The following is an 8012-nucleotide window of genomic DNA, read 5'->3' on the forward strand; positions in this document are numbered from 1 at the left end:
TTGTAACTTTTATAAAATATGTGAAAACAAAATAAAAGAAGGAAACACCAAACCTATCTTGGGAAATGGAGAACTCATCCACCAAATTGGATAAAACCACATATTTCTCTTCTTTATTGGTTAATACACCAAACCTATCTCGAGAACATCTACTCACCCACAGAAAACCCTAAGCAGCTTAGTCATAAAATGTTGCAATTTTGGTGATAAACCATTGCAAATGTGGATGTTTTGAGCCATTGATGATTAACATTGTGACCTTTTGGTTAACCGTTCCAACTGTTGGTTAGCATTGCATTCTAACCAAACATAGTGAAAAATAACAACTACAAAAAACACATCACGTGGTCGGATAAATTATGTACACCTCACTTGTTGTATTAGGCCCGCCTGTTTAGGTTTTAAAAACATGTCTTAAACCACTTGTAATGTTGTTGTACAGGATAGTCTACATTCATAAACAACACACGAAAGTAGACAAATAATTAGATCAGAATTGATCACTAAATTTGACTCTGAGGTCGCAATAATAACCGTAATATAAATCAAATCTGTGTTCATTTCTATTCATCCGCTTTTTTCCTTTTCTTAAAATTGTCAGAGAATTATGAGAATGATGGGGTTTTCCATGTATCTTTTTGTTCTTCTTCCACAACTTTTCTTACGTTTTGGTCTTGCTGAAAATCCGTCAGGTAAAAAAAAAAAGAAGCTAATTTAATTTAAAACTAAAAAAGATATCTAAACAAAGTCCGTTTAGTTTTTTTTTAAACAATTCTTCTTGGTTTTTATTCTTACAGGATTCACCAGTTTAACTTGTGGTGCTCCGATGGGAACTAGCTTCCTAGAAAAAGCAACAAATATAACATACAGCTCTGATGCGCCTTACATCGATACCGGCATTGGCAGGAGCATCAAATCATCGTACCAGAGCAAATCAGAGCAACAAACATGGTATAAAGAGAGTATAGAAAACATTATCAAGATCAAACTAGGTATAGGTAACTAATTGTTTAACTTCTTCCGCAAGGTACCTCCGGAGTTTTCCACAGAGCTCTAGAAGCTGCTATACCTTCAACATGACCACAGGCGATAAGTATCTGATCAGGGCCATTTTCTTCCATGGTGGTTATGACACAAGACCCTCTACTAAGTTCGATCTCCACCTCGGGCCTAACAAATGGGCGACAGTTTCAACCGCCGAGGAGACCAAGTCTGAAACATTTGAAATCATACACATATTGGCCACTAGCAGGTTACAAGTCTGTCTCGTCAAAACAGAGGATTCAACGCCATTCATCTCCGCTATAGAGCTGCGTAAACTCACCAGCAAAGCGTACGCGAACGAGTCGGGGTCCTTGCAGACTTTCTTGAGAGCAGACATTGGCTCCTTCTCTAAACAATCTTTAAGGTTTTAGTTTCAAGTTCATGTTAAAAAACAATGAAACGAACAAGTACTAAACATGCTCCTTATATATTGTTTTAGGTACGGATCTGGTGTCTATGGAGCAGATGTCTTTGATCGTATTTGGCTGCCATACAACTCTGAAAACTGGTCACAGATTAGAACCGATAATAGTGTAGACAACGATAATGGATTTAAGGTGGCAGAAAATGTTATGGCCACGGCCTCTGTTCCAACAGACCCGGACGCTCATATGAACATTTCGCTAACCGGTTTGCACCAGACATCACGGTTCTACGTCTGCCTACACTTCTCAGAGATCCAAGAGCTCAATCCCAACGACACCAGAGAGTTAAAGGTGATGTACAACGGAAGACTCATCATAGAGCCCTTTAAGCCAATAAGTTTCTATACTAGATCCTTTTTCCGAGATGAACTCGGTCCGAACGCAAATGGACAGTGCACATTTTCGCTTCAAAAGACTGCGAGTTCCACACTGCCTCCTCTGCTCAACGCCATGGAGGTCTACATGGTGAACTCTTTATCGCAGAATGAAACCGATACAAAAGAAGGTTATATAAATAATTATAATTTTTTGAACAAACTATTTTTATGTCTTATTGTTGATCTGGACCAAAAAAATATACTAACCTAAGCAAAATGGTAATCAGTTGATACGATGATAAACATCAAGTTGAGTTGCGGCATCAATAAGGTTGACTGGCAAGGAGATCCATGCGTACCGCGGGATTACATGTGGTCTGGTGTTAACTGCAGTTACATTGACAGTGAGCAACCAAAGATCATTTCATTGTAAGTTTTGAGTTTGTTCTGTTTCTAGAACAGAATATATGATTTGTTCTTCACAAAAAAGGTTTTAAAAATCTTTGGCATATGGAAATAGGAACTTGACTACCCATGGCTTAACCGGGGAGATACAGGAAACCATATCAAACCTAAGTAGTTTACAAGTTCTGTAAGTATAATTGTACATAGCAGGAGAAGTTGTTATTTGAGAAAATATTGTCATGGGTTTGGAATTTTTATGTTTCTTATTGCAGTGATTTTTCTAACAACAGCCTGATTGGTCCGGTCCCGGAATTCCTAGCTCATATGACAAGTTTAAAAGTCATGTAAGTTGTTAGAATGTAAAATTTATAGTTTATACACACGACTAAACTAACATGTTATAACCTCTGTTTTTGACTCCGCTGCTTGCAGAAATCTGTCAAGCAATTTGCTATATGGTTCAATTCCTACGAGTCTCCTAGATAAAGTGCAAAGAGGATTGGTTTCACTGAGGTAACTAATTAAATCTTCAAACCTTTCTAGTCAAATGTGTGTTTACAATATTTACCCCCGTGAAAAAACTCTAGCATCGAAGGAAATCCTGGGATATGTTCCTCTGCTTCATGCGCAACCACAAACAAGAAGAAGACGAAGAAGAAGACCATGGTTATTGCATCAGTTGCAGCATCAATATTTTTGATCTTAGTCATTGTTTTAGTTATCCTCAAGAGGAGAGCCAAGCTTGGTCGTTATCCCAGTTCTGGTACGTACCAAATTATGCTTTTGACTAAATAAAAGTAAATCAATCAACTATTAATATTCTTCTGATAATGATTTTATAGATCATGATGATAATAATCTTCAGCAGTGCAATAATCAAAGTAGCTCCTCAGAAATGGCAAACAACATGTTCACATATGAAGACTTGGCGCAAGCGACCGATAACTTCTCCAATGTCAACTTCATTGGCCAAGGCGGGTTTGGTTATGTTCATAAAGGAGTTCTTCCCGATGGAACGGAGGTTGCGATTAAGCAGCTTAAAGCTGGAAGCGGACAAGGGGAACAGGGAGTTTCGGGCAGAGATAGAGATTATAAGTAGAGTCCATCACAGGCATCTTGTGTCCCTCCTTGGTTACTGCGTAACCGGAACTCAAAGATTGCTTGTCTATGAGTTTTTGCCCAATAAAACGCTGGAGTTTCATTTGCATGGTACATGCGATTAATGGTTTCTGAAAATTAATTTCACCACCTTGCCTTACACTATATTGTAATATTTGCAGAAAAAAGGAGACCATTGGATTGGTCAAAGAGGATGAAGATTGCTTCCGGAGCAGCTAGAGGATTGGCATACTTACATGAAGACTGTGAGTAAAATGGTCTTGTCTTTAAGTTGTATTGAACACATGTTTTTCAAAGACTCTTAATAGTGTTTTTTTTTTCTCTGTCTTTATTTCTCATCAGGTAACCCTAAAACTATACACCGTGATGTAAAGGCTGCTAATGTTCTTATCGATGATAGCTACGAGGCAAAGGTATATTTAAAAATTAACTTTTAATAACCTGTCAAGGTTTATTTGAAACGTACGACTAAGTAAACATGATTGATTCATCAGTTAGCAGATTTTGGACTCGCCAAGTGTTGTTTAGACAATGATACTCATGTTTCTACTCGGATCATGGGAACATGCGGGTATGGAAACATTTTTCTATATGCAACCTGTCCTGCAGTGACAATCTTTAAACTTGTTTCTTGTGATGTGGATGCAGATACTTAGCCCCTGAATATGCATCTTCTGGGATACTCAGCGACAAATCAGACGTCTTCTCATTCGGAGTTATGCTTCTGGAACTGATAACTGGACGCCGGCCTGTTGGTAAATCACATCCGTTTGCAGATGAAGAAAACATCGTTGATTGGGTGAGTAATTTTCGTTTTCCCTTAGTATCAAATTTTTTTTTTTTGGGCACGGTTCTAAAATTTTACATCTTGCACTAGGCAAAGCCTCTTATGTTACAAGCCTTAAACACTGGAAACTACCATGGTCTTGTTGACCCGAGACTGGAGAAAGATTTTGACATTAGCGAAATCAAGAGAATGGTTCTCTGCGCTGATGCTTGTGTCCAACATTCAGCAAAGCACCGACCAAAAATGAGCCAGGTACAATCAGATTGAAAACATGGATTTTGAAAGAAAACAAACTTTGTGAATTCCTCTGAAACTTGGGAGTCATTTCAGATAGTTCGAGCATTTGACAAGAGCATATCTCTAGATGACCTAATCCAAGGGGTTGCTCTAGGAGACATCACTAGTTACAACTTAGACGGGAGCTCAGATTATACCTCAACGGAGTACAAAGAAGACGTGAAGAAATTCAAGAGATTGGTACTTGAAAGCCAAACATTTGGTAGCAGCGATTTGACCAGTGACAATGCTCAGAGCTCATCAGGCTCCTTCTGCATCAAATCTGAGACGTAGGAGACCCAAATAAAAGAAACATATACACATTTATATCCAAGCCACGTGAATGGAAACTGAACAATAGTGTTTTATACGCATATTTTTATTCCGACAATGCCAAGAATGCCCTTGGGTGTTTTCATTTGTTATATCGAGAGTTTATCAATATGTTTCTCGCAAGACCATTTAGATTAAAGAATTTATAATAGATATATATCACAAAGATCTAATTATATAAAAGAGAGTTTACTCTCTCCTGGGCGTGCCACGTCAGCATCCAGCTAGGAAATTCGTTGCACGAGAGGACGACACGTGTCCGACCAATGAAACACATCGTTTCATTTAATCCAATTCGGGATGGGCTTTCATTGTTTATTGCGTGTTGGGCTGTTAATTTGGATCCTGTAGCCGGCCCTGGTAGATGACGACCGTCTCTCTTCTTCGTGCGACGGAAAGACGATGTCTGAACTTCCTTACGCTATCTAAAACGGTCCGACTAATCGAATCGAAATCTCATCTTCTTCTTTTGTTTTCTCTTCTCTTCCCTCTACAGTTTCAGAAAATTTCTCTTTCGCCTCCCTTCGTCGCCTTAAGAGGTTCTCAGTTTGATTAATTTCAAAATTATTATCCCGAAATGTGTCTGTGCTGGGCATATCAATGTTATTTCTTCTCAATCATGTGATTTAACCTTTTAGGTTTACGATTCATAGAGCTTAATTAATATTTATTTCACTGGTAGATTGCCTTTGTTGAGTTTGTGTAATCTATCATTAATTGGGTTAACATTACTCTCTTTGCCGTTTCTTTCACTTAAAAATCTGAACTTTGAGAGCCTTTGTGACTGTTTGTGCAGGTTTTTAGTTGGGTTCAGAACATCAGATATTTTGGTTCTAGATGGATGATTAGGGTAAGATGTATACATTAACTGTTCTTTATATATATAGATACTGATTACTTTCGGTTAGTAATCAGCCCTCTTGGAGCGAGCAGTACGTGTACGAACGCCGCGCCACTGAGAAGCTTGCGGACGATGAAGAAGCCGAGACACTCTTTGTGGCGTTAGCTGAGTTTGAAGAGCGATGCAAGGAGCCGGAACGTGCTAGGTTTATCTACAAGTTTGCTTTTGATCATATTCCTACAGGGAGAGTTTAGGATTTTTATAAAAATTTTGTGGCGTTTGAGAAACAGTATGGTGATAAGGAAGGGATTGAGGACGCCATTGCTGGGAATAGGAGGTTTCAGTATGAAGATGAAGTGAGGAAGAACCCTTTGAACTATGATTCTTGGTTTGATTACGCTATGCTTGAAGAAACTGTGGGGAACAAATATAGGATAAGAGAGATCTATGAGATGGCTATTGCTAATATTCCATCTCCTGAAGAGAAACGATACTGGCAAACACACATCTATCTCTGGTGAGTTTATTCTTTTTCAGTTTGGTTTTGGAAATAATGCATAATTGATTTAGCTAGAATTAGAATGTTTACTTATTACGTAGTTATGTGAATCATGCGTTGAATAAGAAGGTTAATTCTTTAAACTGAGTTGTTAGAGTTTGATCATGGTTTGCATAATTAGTTTCTTTAACAGTGAAAGCTATTATTATTTGTCTTTTATTAGCATATTTGGTTCTGCGATTTTGACAATAATGCAGAATTATTTTAGAATGTTGGGTTCATGGTTTGCGTAAGATGTCGACCATGCTACGCATAAGAAGGTTAATATGGGGTTTGGGTTTGGTTGACTTAGTCAGTATTAGCTCTTATTGAGTTTTAAGCTGCACATTCATGTCACAATTAATCTTTTGAAATAGATTGTTGCACTATGTGGAAAGCTATTGTTGGTTGTTTGTCTTTTATTAGCATATTTTGATCTGCGATTTACTGAAACAGTGACACTGATATAACTAATTGGTGTAGGATTAACTATGCATTGTATAAAGAGATTAAGACGGAAGATGTGGAGCGTACACGAGATGTATACAGGTACGCCAAAGCCTACCTATTCTGAAACTTGTGAAGTTACTTTCATTTGTGTTTCACCCTAGCAGTTTAGTCTGGCTGTCTGTATTCATCTTACCAAACATTACATAGAATGTCTTAAGCTTATCCCACACTCCAAATTTTCCTTTGCCAAAATATGGTTGCTTGCTGCTCAGTTTGAAATCTGGCTATTGAATCTCGCCAGTGCTCGGCATATATGAGGAAACAAACGCTATTGGGAAAGCTCCAAAAGATAAAGTAAGCATGAAATGTGTTTGAACGTTATATGTTTCATTGCTTTCATTTAATGTACTTATTTTTGGTTATATTTTTCTTCCGTAAACAGATATTCAAGAACTACATTGAGATTGAGCTCCAGCTGGGAAACATAGATAGATGTAGAAAGCTTTATGAGCTTTATCTTGAGTGGTCTCCAGAGAATTGCTATGCTTGGAGCAAATACGCTGAGCTAGAGAGGTCTCTTGATGAGACTGAACTAGCTAGAACTACCTTTGAGCTTGCAATATCTCAGCCAGCACTTGACATGCCCTAACTGCTATGGATGGTAAAATATTCAGTCCAATAGATTCAAAAAAGTAAAATAATCCTCGGACTTGAATCGCTTGGATCATTGAAATTTTAATTTTTTTTTGGTGTGGAAGGCGTACATAGATTTTGAGATATCAGAAGGAGAATCAGAGAGGACACGAGCTTTATATGATCGACTATTGGACCGCACAAAGCATTACAAGGTGTGGCGGTGTGGGTTAGTTTTGCAAAGTGTGAAGCTTCTGCTGCGGAACAAGAAGAAGACGAGGAAGAGGAAGACCAAGAAGAAATAGATGCTATTGAACTCAACAAAGAGTGCATCAGACGTACCTGAGGTTACTTTATAACTACATGTTATATGAATTTTGATTACAACCTTGAGACATGTATTAACTGTAAGAGGGAAGATTCAATGCAGAAAAATGTATCAATGGATCAGCTGCAATCACAAAATGAACAGGAGAGGAGCTTGATATTTTTTTGTAAACGATGGATAATCGGGGATGGTCTCTGAAGTGGTATATGGCTACACAATGTCTTTATAATTAATCCAACTCTCAGACCAGATTTTATTTTATCAATTTCAAAATTTTTATCATGTCTTTTTCTCTGTTTTCCAATAAATGTTGATAGCTCTGCACATCTGTCAAGAACACTTAGCAATTGTAAAGGAGAGTCCTCTTATTCACATTTGATATCGTGACAGCATTTTTATGTAACAACATAGTATGTAACCTACATCTATACGCATTAAGTTACAGAACGTAACCAATCTATATATGGCCAAATACTATCAAGTTTACAAACATCCAACTTGAATAGAAAACACTTA

General features: G+C 37.7%; 2 pseudogenes; both read left to right on the top strand.

Annotated features, from left to right (window-relative positions):
• Window positions 1–348: 348 nt before the first annotated feature.
• LOC125575490 lies at window positions 349–4798 on the top strand (annotated as a pseudogene).
• Window positions 4799–4954: 156 nt separating this feature from the next.
• LOC125575676 lies at window positions 4955–7782 on the top strand (annotated as a pseudogene).
• The last annotated feature ends 230 nt before the right edge of the window (window positions 7783–8012 follow it).

Source organism: Brassica napus, chromosome A1 (assembly GCF_020379485.1).
Source record: "Brassica napus cultivar Da-Ae chromosome A1, Da-Ae, whole genome shotgun sequence".
Lineage (NCBI taxonomy): Eukaryota > Viridiplantae > Streptophyta > Magnoliopsida > Brassicales > Brassicaceae > Brassica > Brassica napus.